Source organism: Carcharodon carcharias, chromosome 14, assembly GCF_017639515.1.
Source record: "Carcharodon carcharias isolate sCarCar2 chromosome 14, sCarCar2.pri, whole genome shotgun sequence".
In the NCBI taxonomy this organism is placed as follows: Eukaryota; Metazoa; Chordata; class Chondrichthyes; order Lamniformes; family Lamnidae; genus Carcharodon; species Carcharodon carcharias.
Window position 1 is genome coordinate 72,837,676 of NC_054480.1, and position 20,023 is coordinate 72,857,698.

Consider the following 20,023-nt stretch of genomic DNA (forward strand, 5'->3'; position numbering starts at 1 on the left):
CACTGTCTACAATCCATCACTGAACACCCAAACACTGTCTACAATCCATCACTGAACTCCCAAGCACTGTCTACAATCCAAAAGTGAACTCTCAAACCCTGTCTGTTATCCATCAGTGAGCTGACAGACACTATCTACAATCGCACACTGGATTCCAAAAAACTGTCTACAATCCATCACTGAACTCCCAAACAGTGTCTACAAACCCTCACTGAACTGCCAAACACTGTCTACACTCAATCACTGAACTCTCAAACACTGTCTACATGACCCACTGAATTCCTAAACACTGTCCACAAACCTTTACTATATTCCCGAACACTGTCTACAATCCATCACTGGACTACCAAACACTGACTACAAACCCTCACTGGACTGCCAAACACTGTCTACACTCACTACCTGAAATCCCAACCACTGTCCTCTATCCATTATTGAAATCCCAAACAATTTCTACACTCAATCACTGAACTCTCAAACACTGCCTACATAACCCACTGAATTCCCAAACACTGTCCACAATCCATCAGTGAACTCCCAAGCACTGTCTACGTTGCATTGCTGAACTCTCAAACCCTTTCTACAATCCATCAGTGTGTTGAACAACACTGTCTACAATCCATCACTGAACTCAGTGTTCTACAATCCCGCACTTTACTGTGAAACATAGTATACAATCCATCACTGTACCCTCAAACACTGTCCACAATCCCTCCCTCAAATCCCAACCACTGTCCACTATCTATCACCAAACTCAAAGAAACAGTTCATAATCTAACATTGAACTCTCAAACACTGTCTACACACCATCACTGAAATTCCAAACACTGTCCACACAGACTCCCTGAAATCAAAACCACAATCCACTATCCAACACTGAACTCCCAACCACTGTCTATAATGCATCACTGAATGCGCAAATTCCCCGATGAACTCCTAAACACTGTCTGCAATCCATCCCTAAACTCCCAAACACTGTCCACAATCTGTTACTGAAAAGGCAGTGTCTACAATCCATTGGTGAACTCACAAACACTGTCTACAATCCCCCACAAACACTCAAACACTGTCTATACAATCCATTGAATTCACAAACACTGTCAACAATCCATTACTGAACACACAAACACTTGCTAAAATTCATCACTGAACTCCCAAACACTATCAATAATACATCACTGAACTCGGAAACATTGTCCACAAGGCATCACTGAAATGGTAAACAGTGTCTACAATCCATCACTGTACTCCCAAGTACTGTCTAGGATCCATCGCTGAACTGCCAAACACTGTCTACAATCAATCACTGAACTCTCAAACACTGTCTACATGACCCACTGAATTCCCAAACACTATCCACCATCCATTACCGAACTCCAAAACACTGACTACAAACCCCCATTGAACTGCCAAACACTGTCTACACTTCCTACATGAAATCCGAACCATTGTCCATTATCCACACTGAAATCCCAAACACTGTCTACAATCCAAAAGTGAAGTCTCAAACCCTGTCATAATCCATCAGTGAGCTGACAGACACTGTCTACAATCGCATATTGGATTCCCAAACACTGTCTACAATCCATCACTGAACTCCCAAACGCTGTCTACAAACCCCCACTGAACTGCCAAACACTGTCTACACTCAATCACTGAACTCTCAAACACTGTCTACATGATCTACTGAGTTTCCAAACACTGTCTACAATCCATCACTGAACTACCAAACACTGTCTACAAACCAGCATTGAACTGCCCAACACCATCTACACTCCCCACCTGAAATCCCAACCACTGTCCTCTATCCATCATTGAAATCCCAAACAATTTCTACACTCAATCACTGAACTCTCAAACACTGCCTACATGACCCACTGAATTCTAAAGCACTGTCTACAATCCATCAGTGAACTCACAAACACTGTCTACAATCCCCCACAAACACTCAAACACTGTCTATACAATCCATTGAATTCCCAAACACTGTCAACAATCCATTAGTGAATACAAAAACATTGCTAAAATTCATCACTGAACTCCCAAACACTGTCTACAATACATCACTGAACTCGGAAACATTGTCCACAAGGCATCACTGAAATGGTAAACAGTGTCTACAATCCATCACTGAACTCCCAAGTACTGTCTACAATCCATCACTGAACTCCAAAACACTGTCTACAAACCCCCACTGAACTGCCAAACACTGCCTACACTCCCTACCTGAAATCCCAACCACTGTCCACTATCCATCACTGAAATCTCAAACACTGTCTACATTCCATGGCTGAACTCTCAAACCCTGTCTACAATCCATCAGTGATTTGACAAACACTGTCTACAATCTATCACTGAACTCACAATGTTCTGTAATCCAGTACTTTACTGCCAAACACAGCATACAATCCATCACTGAGCCCTCAAACACTGTCTACAGTCCATCAGTGTGCTGACAAACACTGTCCATAATCGCCCACTGAAATCCCAAACACTGTCTACAATCCATCACTGAACTCTCAAACACTGTCCAGAATCCATCTCCGAAGACAAAAAAATGTCTAAAGTCCATCATTTAACTCTGAAGCACTGTCTGTATTTCCCCCACTGAACCCCCAAACTCTGTCTTCAATATCCCATTGAACTCCCAAACATTGTCTACAATCTCATATTGAACTCCAAAATACTGTCTTCAGTCCATCACTAAGCTCTCAAACACTCTTTACAATCCATAAATAGCCTCCCAAACACTGTCTGCAATCGATCTACAAACTGTGAAATACTGTGGGTCTTCGATCACTGAACACACAAACACTGTCTACAGTCCACCACTGAACACACAAACATTGTCTATAATCCCCCACTGAACTCCCAAACACTGTTTACATTCCATCACTGAACTGCCAAATATGGCCTGAGAGCCATCAATGAGCTGCCAAACTATCTACAATCCATTGCTGAACTCACAACCACTGTCCACAATCCCCCACTGTCCACAATCTCCTTCTGAACTCTCAAACACTGTCTACAATCCCCCAATAAACACCCAAACAATATCTACACTGCTGCACTGAACTGCCAAACACTGTCTACAATCCCGTACTGAACTCCCAGACACTGTCTACTATGCACCAATGAATCCCCAAACACAGAGTACAATTCCCAGCTGAGCTCCAAAACACTGTCTACACTCCCCCACATAACTCCCTACCACTGTCTACAAGCCATCACGGAACTCCCAAACACTCATCAATCCAACACTGAACTCACAAACACTGTCTGCAATCCATGACTGAACCCCCAACCACTGTCAAAACTCCCCCACTGAACTGTTAAACAGTGTCTATAATCCATCACTGAACTCTCAAACACTGTCCAGAATCCATCTCCGAAGACAAAAAAATTGTCTAAAATCCATCATTTAACTCCGAAACACTGTCTGTACTCCGCCCACTGAACTCCCAAACTTTATCTTCAATATCCCACTGAACTCCCAAACATTGTCTACAATCTCATGTTGAACTCCAAAATACTGTCTTCAGTCCATCACTAAGCTCTCAAGCACTCTTTACAATCCATAAATAGCCTCCCAAACACTGTCTGCAATCGATCTACAAACTGTGAAATACTGTGGGTCTTCGATCACTGAACACACAAACACTGTCTACAGTCCACCACTGAACACACAAACATTGTCTATAATCCCCCACTGAACTCCCAAACACTGTTTACATTCCATCACTGAACTGCCAAATATGGCCTGAGAGCCATCAATGAGCTGCCAAACTATCTACAATCCATTGCTGAACTCACAACCACTGTCCACAATCTCCTTCTGAACTCTCAAACACTGTCTACAATCCCCCAATAAACACCCAAACAATATCTACACTGCTGCACTGAACTGCCAAACACTGTCTACAATCCCGTACTGAACTCCCAGACACTGTCTACTATGCACCAATGAATCCCCAAACACAGAGTACAATTCCCAGTTGAGCTCCAAAACACTGTCTACACTCCCCCACATAACTCCCTACCACTGTCTACAAGCCATCACGGAACTCCAAAGCACTGTTCATAATCCCTCACTGAACATCCAAACACTGTCGACTTTGAATCACTGAAACCCCAAACACAGTTTAACATCCCCCACTGAAATCCAAAACACAGTCTACGATCCACCATTGAACTCACAAACATTGCTGACAATCCCTCACTGAACTCTCAAACACTGTCTACAATCCATCACTGAACTGCCAAACACTGTCTACACAACCCCTGTGAACTCTCAAACAATATCTGCAATCTGCCACTGAACTCCAAAACACTGTCTACATTCCCTCGTTGAACTCCCAAAAACAGTCTACAATCCATTACGGAACTCCCAAACACTGTTTACAATCCCTCACTGAAGGTCCAAATACTATCTACTTTGAACCACTGAAACCCCAATCACAGTTTAACGTCCCCCACAGAGCTCCCAAACACTGTCTACAATATCCCACTGAACTCCCAAACACTGTCTACAATCTCACAATGAAGTCACAAACACTGTCTACAATATGTCAGTCAACTGTCTACATTCCATTACTGAACTCCCAAATACTGTTTACAATCCATCAATCAACACCGAAACACTTTCAACACTGACCCATCAATGAACTGCCAAACTATCTACAATCCATTACTGAACTCACAACCCCTTTCCACAATTCCCACTCTCGACAATCCATCACTGACCTCCCAGACACTGTCTACAATCCAACATTGAAGTCTCAAACCCTATCTATAATCCATCAGTGAGCTGACAAACACTGTCTACAATCACCCACTGAATGCCCAAACACTGCCTCTATTCATCAGTGAAGTCTCAAACCTTGTCTACAATCCAACAGTGCGCTGACAAACACTGTCTATAATTGCCCACTGAATTCCCAAACACTGTCTACAATCCATCATTTAACTCGCAAATGCTGTCTACAATCCATCTCTCAACTCTCAAACACTGTCTACAATCCATCAGTGAACTTCCAAACACTGTCTACAATCCCTAACTGAACTTACAATCACTGTCTACAATCGCCCACTGAAGTCTGAAACACTGTTTACAATCTCCCATTGTATTCCCAATGTCTAGAATCCATCAATGAGCACACCAACACTGTGTACGCTTCCCCACGGAAGTATCAAACACTGTCTACAATCCCCCACTGAATTGCCAAACATTGTCTACAATCCATCATGGAACTCCAAAACACTGTCTACCTTCTCTCACTGAACACTGACACACTGTCTACGATCCATCACTCAACTCACAAACAGTGTCTACAAACCATCACTGAACTCCCAAACACTGTCTACAATACCCCACCGAACTCCCAAACACTGTCAACAATCCCCCACCGAACTCCCAAACACTGTCAACAATCCCCCACCGAACTCCCAAACACTGTTTACAATCCATCACTGAACTTCCAAACACTGTCTACAATCCACCACTGACATCCCAAACACTGTCTACAATCCATCACTGAATTCTCAAACACTGTCTACATGACCCCTGAATTCCCAAACACTATCCACAATCCATTACCGAACTCCCAAACACTGACTACAAACCCCCATTGAACTGCCAAACACTGTCTACACTTCCTACATGAAATCCGAACCATTGTCCATTATCCACACTGAAATCCCAAACACTGTCTACAATCCAAAAGTGAAGTCTCAAACCCTGTCATAATCCATTAGTGAGCTGACAGACACTGTCTACAATCGCATATCGGATTCCCAAACACTGTCTACAATCCATCACTGAACTCCCAAACACTGTCTACAAACCCCCACTGAACTGCCAAATACTGTCTACACTCAATCACTGAACTCTCAAACACTGTCTACATGATCTACTGAGTTTCCAAACACTGTCTACAATCCATCACTGAACTACCAAACACTGTCTACAAACCAGCATTGAACTGCCCAACACCATCTACACTCCCTACCTGAAATCCCAACCACTGTCCTCTATCCATCATTGAAATCCCAAACAATTTCTACACTCAATCACTGAACTCTCAAACACTGCCTACATGACCCACTGAATTCTAAAGCACTGTCTACAATCCATCAGTGAACTCGCAAACACTGTCTACAATACCCCACAAACCCTCAAACACTGTCTATACAATCCATTGAATTCCCAAACACTGTCAACAATCCATTAGTGAATACAAAAACATTGCTAAAATTCATCACTGAACTCCCAAACACTGTCTACAATACATCACTGAACTCGGAAACAGTGTCCACAAGGCATCACTGAAATGGTAAACAGTGTCTACAATCCATCACTGAACTTCCAAACACTGTCTACAATCCACCACTGACATCCCAAACACTGTCTACAATCCATCACTGAACTCTCAAACACTGTCTACAATCCACCACTGAACTCCCAAACATTGTCTAGAATCCAGCACTGTAATCTCAAACACTGTCTGCAGTCCATCACTGAACTCCCAAACAGTGTCTACAATCCATCACCGAACTCCCTAACAAAGTCTACAATCTACCATTGAACTCACAAATATTGTCTACAATTCCCCCACTGAACTCCCAAATACTGTCAACAATCCATCAGTGAACTGCCAAATACCTTCTACAATCTCTCACTGAACATCCAAACACTCTCTACAATCCATCATTGAACCCTCTAACACAGTCTATGATCCATCGCTGAACTCCCAATCAGTGTCTGCACTCCATCACTGAACTTCCAAACACTGTCCACAAACCAGCTCTGTACTCTCAAACACTGTCTACAAACCATCTCTGAACTCACAAACACTGTCTACAAATCATCTCTGAACTCTCAAACACTGTCTATAATCCATCTCTGAAAACCTAAATATTGTCTACAATCTATCACTGAACTGCCAAACACTGTCTACAATCCATCAGTCAACTCTGAACCACTGTTTACAAACCATCACTGAATTCGCAAACACTGTCTACAATCCCTCACTGCCCTCCCAAACACTGTCGTCGATCCATCACTGAACTCCCAACCACTGTCTACGCTCCAGCACTCAACTGTCAAACATTGCCCACAGTCCATCACTGAACTCCCAAACATTGTCTACTCTCCCCCACTAAGCTCCCAAACACGGTCTACAATCCCACACTGAACACTGTCTTGAATCCAGCACAGTAGTCTCAAACACTGTCTGCAGTCCCTCACTGAACTCATAAGCAATGTCTACAATCTCACAATGAACTGCCAAACACTGTCTACAATCTCACAATGAACTCACAAACACTGTCTACAATATGTCAGTCAACTCCAAATCACTGCCTACATTCCATTACTGAACTCCCACATACTGTTTAAAATCCATCAATCAACACCGAAACACTTTCAACACTGACCAACGGACGTCCCAAACATTGTATACAATCCATTACAGATTTCGAAAACACTTTCTACAATCCATCACTGAACAGCCAATCACTGTCTACACTCCCTACCTGAAATCCTAACCAATGTCTACAATCCATCACTGAACTCCCAAACACTCATCAATCCAACACTGAACTCACAAACACTGTCTGCAATCCATGACTGAACCCCCAACCACTGTCAAAACTCCCCCACTGAACTGTTAAACAGTGTCTATAATCCATCACTGAACTCTCAAACACTGTCCAGAATCCATCTCCGAAGACAAAAAAATTGTCTAAAATCCATCATTTAACTCCGAAACACTGTCTGTACTCCGCCCACTGAACTCCCAAACTTTATCTTCAATATCCCACTGAACTCCCAAACATTGTCTACAATCTCATGTTGAACTCCAAAATACTGTCTTCAGTCCATCACTAAGCTCTCAAGCACTCTTTACAATCCATAAATAGCCTCCCAAACACTGTCTGCAATCGATCTACAAACTGTGAAATACTGTGGGTCTTCGATCACTGAACACACAAACATTGTCTATAATCCCCCACTGAACTCCCAAACACTGTTTACATTCCATCACTGAACTGCCAAATATGGCCTGAGAGCCATCAATGAGCTGCCAAACTATCTACAATCCATTGCTGAACTCACAACCACTGTCCACAATCTCCTTCTGAACTCTCAAACACTGTCTACAATCCCCCAATAAACACCCAAACAATATCTACACTGCTGCACTGAACTGCCAAACACTGTCTACAATCCCGTACTGAACTCCCAGACACTGTCTACTATGCACCAATGAATCCCCAAACACAGAGTACAATTCCCAGCTGAGCTCCAAAACACTGTCTACACTCCCCCACATAACTCCCTACCACTGTCTACAAGCCATCACGGAACTCCAAAGCACTGTTCATAATCCCTCACTGAACATCCAAACACTGTCGACTTTGAATCACTGAAACCCCAAACACAGTTTAACATCCCCCACTGAAATCCAAAACACAGTCTACGATCCACCATTGAACTCACAAACATTGCTGACAATCCCTCACTGAACTCTCAAACACTGTCTACAATCCATCACTGAACTGCCAAACACTGTCTACACAACCCCCGTGAACTCTCAAACAATATCTGCAATCTGCCACTGAACTCCAAAACACTGTCTACATTCCCTCAGTGAACTCCCAAAAGCAGTCTACACTCCATCACAGAACTCCCAAACACTGTTTACAATCCCTCACTGAAGGTCCAAATACTATCTACTTTGAACCACTGAAACCCCAATCACAGTTTAACGTCCCCCACTGAGCTCCCAAACACTGCCTACAATATCCCACTGAACTCCCAAACATTGTCGACAATCTCACAATGAACTCACAAACACTGTCTACAATATGTCAGTCAACTCCAAATCACTGTCTACATTCCATTACTGAACTCCCAAATACTGTTTACAATCCATCAATCAACACCGAAACACTTTCAACACTGACCCATCAATGAACTGCCAAACTATCTACAATCCATTGCTGAACTCACAACCACTGTTCACAATTCCCCACTCTCAACTATCCATCACTGAACTCCCACTGTCAACACTCCCCCACTGAACTGTTAAACAGTGTCTACAATCCATCCCTGAACGCACAAACATTGTCTAAAATCCATCATTTAACTCCGAAACACTGTCTACACTCCCCCACTGAATGCCCAAACACTGTCTACAATCCCTCAATGAACTCGCAAACACTGTCTACAATCCATCAATGAACTGCCAAACACAGCCTGCAATCCATCACTGAACTGCCAAACTGCCTACAAACCATCACTGAACGCCCAAACACTGCCTTCAGTCCATCACTAAGCTCTCAAATACTCTTTACAATCCATCAATTGCCTTCCAAACACTGTCTGCAATCCATCAACAAACTGCAAAATACTGTCGGCCTTCCATCACTGAACACACAAACACTGTCTACATTCCACCACTGAACTCTCAAACATTGCTTCTAATCCTCTACTGAACTCCCAGACACTGTCTACATTCCATCAGTGAACTGCCAAATATGGCCTGCAATCCATCACTGAACTGCAAACTGTCTACAATCCATCACTGAACTCACAAACACGGTCCACAATATCCCACTGAATTCCCAAACACTGTCTACAATCCACCATTGAACTCCAAAACCCTGTCTACAATCCCACACTGATCTCCCAAACACGGTCTACAATTCCTCACTGAACTCCCAAACACTGTCTACAATCCCTCACTGTACTCCGAAACACTGTCTACATTCCCCCACTGAACTCCCAACCATTGTCTACACTCCCACAATGAACTCCCAAACACTGTCTACAATCACCCCCGAACTCAAAAACACTGTCTACAATCCGCAATTGAACTCCCAAACACTGTCTACAATCCATCACAGAACTTCCAAACACTGTCTACCATATCCCACTGAACTCCCAAACACTCTCTACAATCCATCACTGAACACTGAGACACTGAACACTGAGACACTGTCTACACTTCACCACTGAACTCCAAAGTTCTGTCTGCAAGGCATCACAGACCTCACAAACATGGTCTACGGTCGATCACTAAACTCTCAAACACTCTTTACGATCCATCAGTTACCTCCCAAACACTGTCTGCAATCCATCAATAAACTGCGAAATACTGTCCACGTCTACCTTCCGTCAGTGAACTCTCAAACATTGTCTACACTCCCACACTGAACTCCCAAACACTATCTACAATTCACCACTGAGCTCCAAAACACTGTCTATAGTTCATCACTGAACACCCAAACACTGTCTTAAATCCAGCACTGTAATCGCAAACACTGTCTACAATCCATCAATGAACTCACAAACATTGCCGACAATCCCCCACTGAACTCTCAAACACTGTCTACACATCCACCCTGAACTCTCAAACAATATCTGTAATTCACTATGGAACTCCCAAACACTGTTTACAATCCCTCACTGAACATCCAAACACTGTCTACTTTGAACCGCTGAAACCCCAATCACAGATTAACATCCTCCATTGAACTCCAAAACACTGTCAATAATCCCTCACAGAGCTCCCAAACACTGTCTAAAATATGTCGCTGAACTGCCAAACACTGTCTGCAATCCATCAATCAACTCCAAATCACTGTCTACATTTCATTATTGAACTACCAAACACTGTCTACAATCCAACAATCAACACCGAAACACTGTCTACACTGCCCCACAGACGTCCCAAACATTGTCTACAATCCAACGTGAACTGGCAAACATTCTCGACAATCCATCATGGAACTCACAAACACTGTCTACACTCCCCCACTGAACTCCCAAACACTCTCAACAATCCATCACTGAACTTCCAAACATTGTCTACCATAGCCCACTGAACTCCCAAACACTGCCTATAATCTCACACGGAACTCCCAAACACTGTCTTTAGTCCATCACTGAACTCGCAAACACTATCTACACTCCATCACTAAGGTCTAAAACACACTTTACAATCCATCAATTGCCTCCCAAACACTGTCTGCAATCCATCACTGAACTTCCAAACACTGTTGACAGTTCACCACTGGAAACATTGTCTTTAATCCCCTACTGAACTTCCAAACACTGCCTACAATCTCACACTGAACTCCCAAATGCTGCCTACAATCCCCCACTGAACTCCCAAACACTGACCACAATCTCATACTGAATTCCCAAACACTGTCTTCAGTCCATCACTAAGCTCTCAAACACTCTTTACAATCCATCAATTGCCTCCCAAACACTGTCTGCAATCCATCAACAAACTGCGAAATACTGTCGGCCTTCCATCACTGAACACACAAACACTGTCAACATTCCACCACTGAACTCTCAAACATTGCCTATAATCCCCCACTGAACTCCCAGACACTGTCTAAATTCCATCACTGAACTGCCAAATATGGCCTGCAATCCATCACTGAACTGCAAACTGTCTACGATCTACCACTGAACTCACAAACACTGTCCACAATATCCCAATGAATTCCCAAACACTTTCTATAATCCATCACTGAACACACAACCACTGTCTACAAGCACACCCTTAACATGAAAACACTGTCTACAATCCACAATTGAACTCCCAAACACTGTCTAAACTCTCACACTGAACTCGCAAACACTGTCTACAATCCCTCACTGAACTCCCAAACACTGTCTACAATCCCTCACTGAACTCCCAAACACTGTCTACAATTCCTCACTGAACTCCCAAACACTGTCTACAATCCCTCACTGAACTCCCAAACACTGTCTACAATCCCTCACTGAACTCCAAAACACTATTCACAATCCCCCCTGAACTCCAAAACACTGTCTACACTCCCTCACTGAACACCCAGTCACTGTCTACAAGCACCCCCTTAACTCAAAAACACTGTCTACAATCCGCAATTGAACTCCCAAACACTGTCTAAGCTCCCACTCTGAAATTGCAAACACTCTTGACCATCACGCACTGAACTCCCAAACACCATCTACACTCCTGCACTGAACTGCCAAACACTGTCTACAATCCCACACTGAACTCCCAAACACTGTCTGTGATAACCTACTGAACTCCCAAACACAGTGTAATCTCTTGCACTGAACTGCCAAACACTGTCTACAATCCGTCAATCAACTCCAAATCACTGTCTACATTCCATCACTGAATTCCAAAACACTGTCTACAAGCAATTGCTGAACTGCCAAACACTGACTACAATCCATCAATCAACTCTGAATCACTGCCTACATTCCATCAATGAACCACCAAACACAGTTTACAAACCCTCACTGAACTCCCAAACACTGCTTACAATCCCACACAGAACTCCCAAACATTGTCTACAGTCCCCCACTGAACTCCCAATCACCGTCTGCAATCCCTCACTGAACTCCCAAACACTGTCCACAATCTATCACTGTACTGACTAACACTGTCTACAATCCACCATTGAACTTACAAACATTGTGCACAATCCATCACTGAACTCCCAAAGGCTGCCTACAATCTCCCACTGGACTCCCAGATAGTGCCCACTGCCCATCACTGAACTCCCAAACACTGTCCACCACTGAAGAACCAAACACTGACTACAATCCATCACTGAACTCCCTAACACTGTCTACAATCCACCAATGAACACACAAACATTGCCTACAATCCCCCACGGAACTCTCAAACACTGTCTACAATCCATCACCGAAGTGGCTATCACTGAACACCATGGCACTGTCTACACTTCACCACTGAACTCCCAAACACTGTCTTCAGTCCATCACTGAACTCCTAAATACTGTCTACGTTCCATCACTAAGTTCTCAAACATTCTTTACAATCCATCAACTGCCTCCAAAACACTGTCTGGAATCCATCAGCAAACTGCAAAATACTGCCTACCTTCCATCACGGAACTCTCAAACACCATCTGCATTCCCGCACTGAGCTCCCAAACACTGTCTACAATCCAATAATCAACACTGAAACACTGTCTACACTGCCCCACGGACGTCCCAAGCACTGTCTACAATGCATCGTGAACCGTCTGACACTCTCGACAATCCATCATGGAACTCACAAACACTGTCTACACTCCCCCACTGAACTCCCAAACACTCTCAACAATCCACCACTGAACTTCCAAACACTGTCTACCATATCCCACTGAACTCCCAAACACTGTCTACAATACCCCACTGAACTCCCAAACACTGACTACAATCTCACACTGAATTCCCAAACACTGTCGACAGTCCACCACTGAACTCTCAAACATTGTCTATAATCCCCCACTGAACTCCCAAACACTGTCTACAATCGCCCACTGAACTCCCAAACACTGCCTACAATCCAGCACTGAACATCCAAACAATGCCTACAGTCACACACTGAACTTCCAAACACTGTCTACAATCCCCCACTGAACTCCCAAACACTGCCTACAATCTCACACTGAACTCCTAAACACTGTCTTCTGTCCATCACTAAGCTCTCAAACACTCTTTACAATCCATCAATTGCCTCCCAAACACTGTTTGCAGTCCATCAACAAACTGCGAATACTGTTGGCCTTCCATCACTGAACACACAAACACTGTCAACATTCCACCACTGAACTCTCAAACATTGCCTATAATCCCCCACTGAACTCCCAGACACTGTCTAAATTCCATCACTGAACTGCCAAATATGCCCTGCAATTCATCACTGAACTGCAAACTGTCTACAATCCATCACTGAACTCACAAACACTTTCCACAATATCCCACTGAACTCCCAAACACTTTCTATAATCCATCACTGAACACACAACCACTGTCTACAAGCACACCCTTAACATGAAAACACTGTCTACAATCCGCAATTGAACTCCCAAACACTGTCTAAACTCCCGCACTGAACTCGCAACACTGTCTACAACCCCTCACTGAACTCCCAAACACCTGTCTACAATCCCTCACTGAACTCCCAAACACTGTCTACAATTCCTCACTGAACTCCCAAACACTGTCTACAATCCCTAACTGAACTCTCAAATACTGTCCACAATCCCCCACCTAACTCCTAAACACTGTCCACAATCCCCCATGGAACTCCAAAACACTGTCTACACTCCCTCACTGAACACCCAACCACTGTCTACAAGCACCCCCTTAACTCAAAAACACTGTCTACAATCCGCAATTGAACTCCCAAACACTGTCTAAACTCCCGCACTGAACTCGCAACACTGTCTACAACCCCTCACTGAACTCCCAAACACCTGTCTACACTCCCTCACTGAACACCCAACCACTGTCTACAAGCACCCCCTTAACTCAAAAACACTGTCTACAATCCGCAATTGAACTCCCAAACACTGTCTAAACTCCCGCACTGAACTCGCAAACACTCTTGACAATCGCTCACTGAACTCCCAAACACTGTCTACAATCCAACACTGTGCTCCCAAACACAGTCTACTAAGCACAAATGAACCCCCAAACACAGTGTACAATTCCAAGCTGAGCTCCCAAACACTGTCTATACTCGCCCACTGAACTCCCTAACACTGTCTACAACCCATCATGGAATTCCAAAACACTGTTTACAATCCTTCACTGAACATCCAAACATTGTCTACTTCGAATCACTGAAACCCCAAGCACAGTTTAACATCCTTCACTGTACTGCCAAACACTGTCTACAATCATCACTGAACTCCCAAACACTGTCTACGATAACCTACTGAACTCCCAAACACTGTCTAATCTCTCGCACTGAACTGTCAAACACTGTCTACAATCCGTCAATCAACTCCGAATCGCTGTCTACATTCCATCACTGAATTCCAAAACACTGTCTTCAAGCCATTACTGAACTGCCAAACACTGACTACAATCCATCAATCAACCCTGAATCACTGCCTACATTCCATCAATGAACCACCAAACACAGTTTACAAACCCTCACTGAACTCCCAAACCTTGTCTACAGTCCCCCACTGAACTCCCAATCACCATCTACAATCCCTCACTGAACTCCCAAACACTGTCCACAGTCCATCACTGTACTGACTAACACTGTCTACAATCCATTATTGATCTTACAAACATTGTGCACAATCCATCACTGAACTCCCAAAGGCTGCCTACAATCTCCCACTGAACTCCCAGATAGTGCCCACTGCCCATCACTGAACTCCCAAACACCGTCCACCACTGAAGAACCAAACACTGACTACAATCCATCACTGAACTCCCTAACACTGTCTACAATCCACCATTGAACTTACAAAAATTGTGCACATTCCATCACTGAACTCCCAAAGGCTGCCTACAATCCCTCACTGAACTTCCAGACACTGTCCACATTCCATCAATGAACTCAAAAACACTACCTACAATGACCTACAATCACAAACATTGTCAATGATGCCACACTGACATGCCAAAGACTGTCTCCAATCCATCACTGAATTCCCAAACGCTGACTACAATTTGCCAATTAACTCCAAATATTGTCTTCAATCCACCACTGAACTACCAGATGCTGATGGCATTACTTCATGTGTAAGGATTTGATGTGGGAAGACCATTTTTGCTGTGAGTCCAAAGACTGTGGCAGAAGGCAACATTAAGACATTGTTGAAAAATACATTTCTGTCCTTGGTTGTAGTTATTTTCTAGTATTCCTTAGGCGGTGGTTTATCACATGTAGACAGTAGGAGGTACAAGCAAAGAGATAAAGGCAAAGAACTTGGTGGAAAGAAAGAGGGATAGGCAGAGGAGAATACTAGGACACATATTCTGACATAGAAACCAGAGAAGAAGAAGCAGAAAGAGAAGGGTGAAGAGATCAGGGCGGATGGAGAAGGGATAGATAAAAAGATGGCGAAAGAGTGAGAGACAAAGAACCAGAAACAGCACAGATGGAAAGATGGAGACCAAGGCCCGGAGTTTCCTCCAGCTATCTCTCCTGCTCTTCCCCTGTAACTTTAGTGGAAGTGTTGTGGAATCTCCACTTATGTCTGTAATTGTGGTTTCCAGCACATTAATGGTAATGTTACAGCAATGGATGAAGACCAGCTTTGAGGAAATTCAGAGAGAGAGAGAGGCACAAGGGAGACAGAGAAAAGAAAACAAGTAGAGACAGTGCAGAGAAAGATTGATTTGTGAGGTGGGGGGGGAGGGGTAGAGCAACATGGGAGAGAGAGAATGTAGTGTAAAGAGAGAGAAAGAGCTAGATTGAGAGATGTGTCCTGGGCCTGATGTCAGATGAATACCCCATTAAATAATGAATTTAAAACTCTTGCAGAGTCTGTGCAATACAGCCGGCAAGATACATGCATGATTCACAGAATGTAAGTAGCTAATCGGTGATTTTCAATGCTTGAAGCCTATAAAAGGTAGGCCATTCATGGATCAGTGAGATGCACCTGCTCCAACCAGATGGAACTTTTTTTTTCAACTACTATAATATCAGGAAGAAATCCATTCTTTCCTTATCTTTGTGTGTGTGTGTGTGTGTATTTTTGTGTGTTAGTGTATGTGTGTGTGTGTGCGCGTGTGTGCGTGTGTGTACATTTGTGTGTGTCTGTGTGTGTTTCCACCCCTGTAAGCATTCCATAAAAAGCACTGGAAAGCCTCAGGGACATACAAAACAAAGTGTGCAGTTAATTCAGGAAGTCTGATCAATGCCTGAGAACAATGAAATAATATCAGCAGAATCTAGAACAAGGGGTTCAATCTTAAAATACCAGCCAGGGCGTTCAGGAATGAAATCAGGACACAATTCCTCACATAAAGGATTGTAGAAGCTTCAAAGAGTTATGAATATCGGGGGGCATTTGAAGTTTTCACGACTGAGATTGGTAGATTTTTAGTGGATAAGGATATCAGGAATATGGGGCAAAGACAGATAAACGGAGTTCAGATATAGCTCAGCCATAATCTAATTGAATAGCAGAAGAGGCCTGAGGGGCTGAAGAGCCTGTTCCAGGATCAGAAAGGTCTCTTATTTATAGCAGTTAATATGGGATCAATTAATATCTTTACAGAGACAACTGTATGAATGTAAGACTCAGGGGTCAAAATAACTTTTATCAATGGCTCTTTTTGAGATTTTTTCAGAGGCTACTTTTTGGTTGTCAGGAGCTCCTTAGAGGTAAAGCAGATCTAAAGATTTAAGTTAGAAACCAAACTGTTCTCAAAGCAGGAATTTACAAATTTGCACTACACCACCATTAAAGACTTTTAAAAAATGAGAGACTCAGTGCTGGGCAGGCAGCCAAAAATCCAACAATAATTAAACAGTTTTCCTTTTTTCACCATACCTCCCCCACCCCCACACCCTCCTCCAGTGGCTGATATTAAAGCAAACTCAAGGCCTAGAAGGTAGGGCTCTTCTAGATTGACTGGACTCCCAACTTTTCTACAAATCAATTTTTTTTTGAAAAGCACACACACAACAGCCAAAACAAAGCTTTTGTCACCACATTCAACTTTCAAGAGTCCACACACAGCCTTTGTGTTTCATCCGGTTTCGGTACCAGTACAACAGATGCACCCCAGTTATTGCAACTAGACTCAATGATATCATTTTGAAGAATGAAATCAATTCCTTTTTGTACTTGTGATAGCTTTGCTGGATTTAATCTATAAGGATGTTGCCTTATTGAAGATGAAACCTGTACAGAGACACCATGTATAGCTAAATGTGTCTTTCCCAATTAATTCCCACAAATAGGTTTGTGTGGCTGCAATAGCTTTTCCAAATCACTTTGACACTTGCTTGGTAGGTAACTCAATATTTCATTTAAATTTTCAAGCACCCCTTCATTATCCAATTTGATTAGAGGAAAATCAATTTCAGAGTCCTGTACTTCTACCTCTTTCTCATCATCCGCCGTCACTAATATTTCTTTTTGTTCCTCTTCCCTGTCAAAGTACTTTTTAAGCATATTTACATGGCACACCCTTTGCTTCTTTCAAGTACAAAAAGAAATTGATTTCATTCTTCAAAATGATATCATTGAGTCTAGTTGCAGTAACTGGGGTGCATCTGCTTCTTTCTTCTATCTGGAATATTTATTAAATCATTTACTTCACTCAATTTATCTTCTATCCTGTAAGGCTCACTGAATCTTCCATTTAATGAGTCACCTTATACTGGTAACCAAACTGCTACTTTCTCTCCAGAAACAAACTGCGAGCTTTAGCTTTCTTACCTGCCTCCACTTTTATTACTTGCAATGATATCTTTAAATGTTCCCCAGCCAACCCATATGCACTATTCAATCTTTCCTTGAAATTTGATACGTAATCCAAGAGAATAGTTTTTGAATTTTGACCCACCAATTTCTCATGAATTAATTTCAGTGATCCCCTTACCTCATGACCATAAACTAGTTCAAAAGGGCTAAAACCAGTTGATGCATTAGGAATGTCTATAATAGCAAATAACAAGAATGGAATTCCTCTATCCCAATCCTGTGAATAATCCTGACAGTATGCTGTCATCATGGTTTTTAAAGTTTGATGCCATCTTTCCAAAGCTTTCCTTGTGACTCTGGATGATAAGCTGTTGACATCAATTGTTTTATCCCCAAACTGTTCATTACTTCCTTAAACAGCTGTGACATCAAATTTGAACTCTGATCTGATTGTATTTCCCTAGGTAAACTGTATCTTGAAAAAAATTAATTAACTTCTCCACAATCTTCTTTGTTGTAATATTTCTTAACGGTTTTGCTTCAGGAAACCTTGTAGACACATTCATTATTGTTAATAAATACTGATTTCCACTTTTAGTCTTAGGGAGGGGTCTACACAATCAATTATGACCCTAGTAAAAGGTTTTTCAAATGCTGGTATTGGGATTAAAGGTGCCAGCTTAATCACTGCTTGTGGTTTTCCTGTTACTTGACATGTATGACAGGTTCTACAGAATTTGACTACATCCCTATGCAATCCTGGTCAAAAATAACCTCTATCTTTTCCTGTGTTTTGCTAATTCCAAAATGTCTCCCCATTGGAATTTCATGTGCAATCCTCAGAATCTCATTTCTATACCCGAATGGGATAACAATCTGATGCACCTCCTTCTAGCTTTCATTTGCTGAGACATGATCCGGCCTCCATTTTCTGATTAAAAATTCTCCCTTAAGGTAATAACATACTAGAATACATTTTGCTTCTGTTTCTGAATAAGCTTTCTGATATAACTGCTTTATTTGCAAATCTTTTTTCTGTAACTCCACTAAACTATTTGAGTTAAACACTTCAGCTGATTTGACTGTAGTCTTTCCTCCTGAACAATGTTATCAAGCACAGTGTCAGCTAATTGGATTGCGACACTATCTTCTTGATTTTGAACTGCCTGCCCTCCTTGTTTATCTTGTTCTTCTTGATGAGCTTTTGATCTCTTTATCACACAATCAGGAAACTATCCAGGATGCTCCCTCCATAACACCTCTGTTGAAAACACTTCTATAGGTTGCTCAACTACCATAGACATCAGCCACATTTGTGATCCAGCTATATCATTACCCAGAATAAATTGAATCCCTGCAACGGGCAATTTTTCCGCCACTCCAACAATAACTTCACCTAACCTCCACTTGTTCTTTAAGTTTACCTTCCACAATAGAAAGATTTAGTATCTCCATGAATCCCATTTATTATCACCTGCTCCTGCAATTCTCCCTCTAAACAACAAATATTACTACACCACAACATTTAAGATTGACTAGCCCCCATGTCTCTTAAAATTTTAACATCTTTATCTACCCTACCCTGTACACATGGAAAGACTTTCCCTTCACACACAAAGTCTTTAAACGTTTCTGCAACCTGATTCTCGGAATTCTCTTGGGTAAATTGTGAGCACATTCCCACTTCTTTACCTATCACTGATTCTCCCTGTTTTATCTGTACATAAACTACTGTTTTTTTTCCTGTGACTGAACCTCAGAACCCACAGTACTTTTACTTTCAGAACTTTTCTGTACCACACAAAAG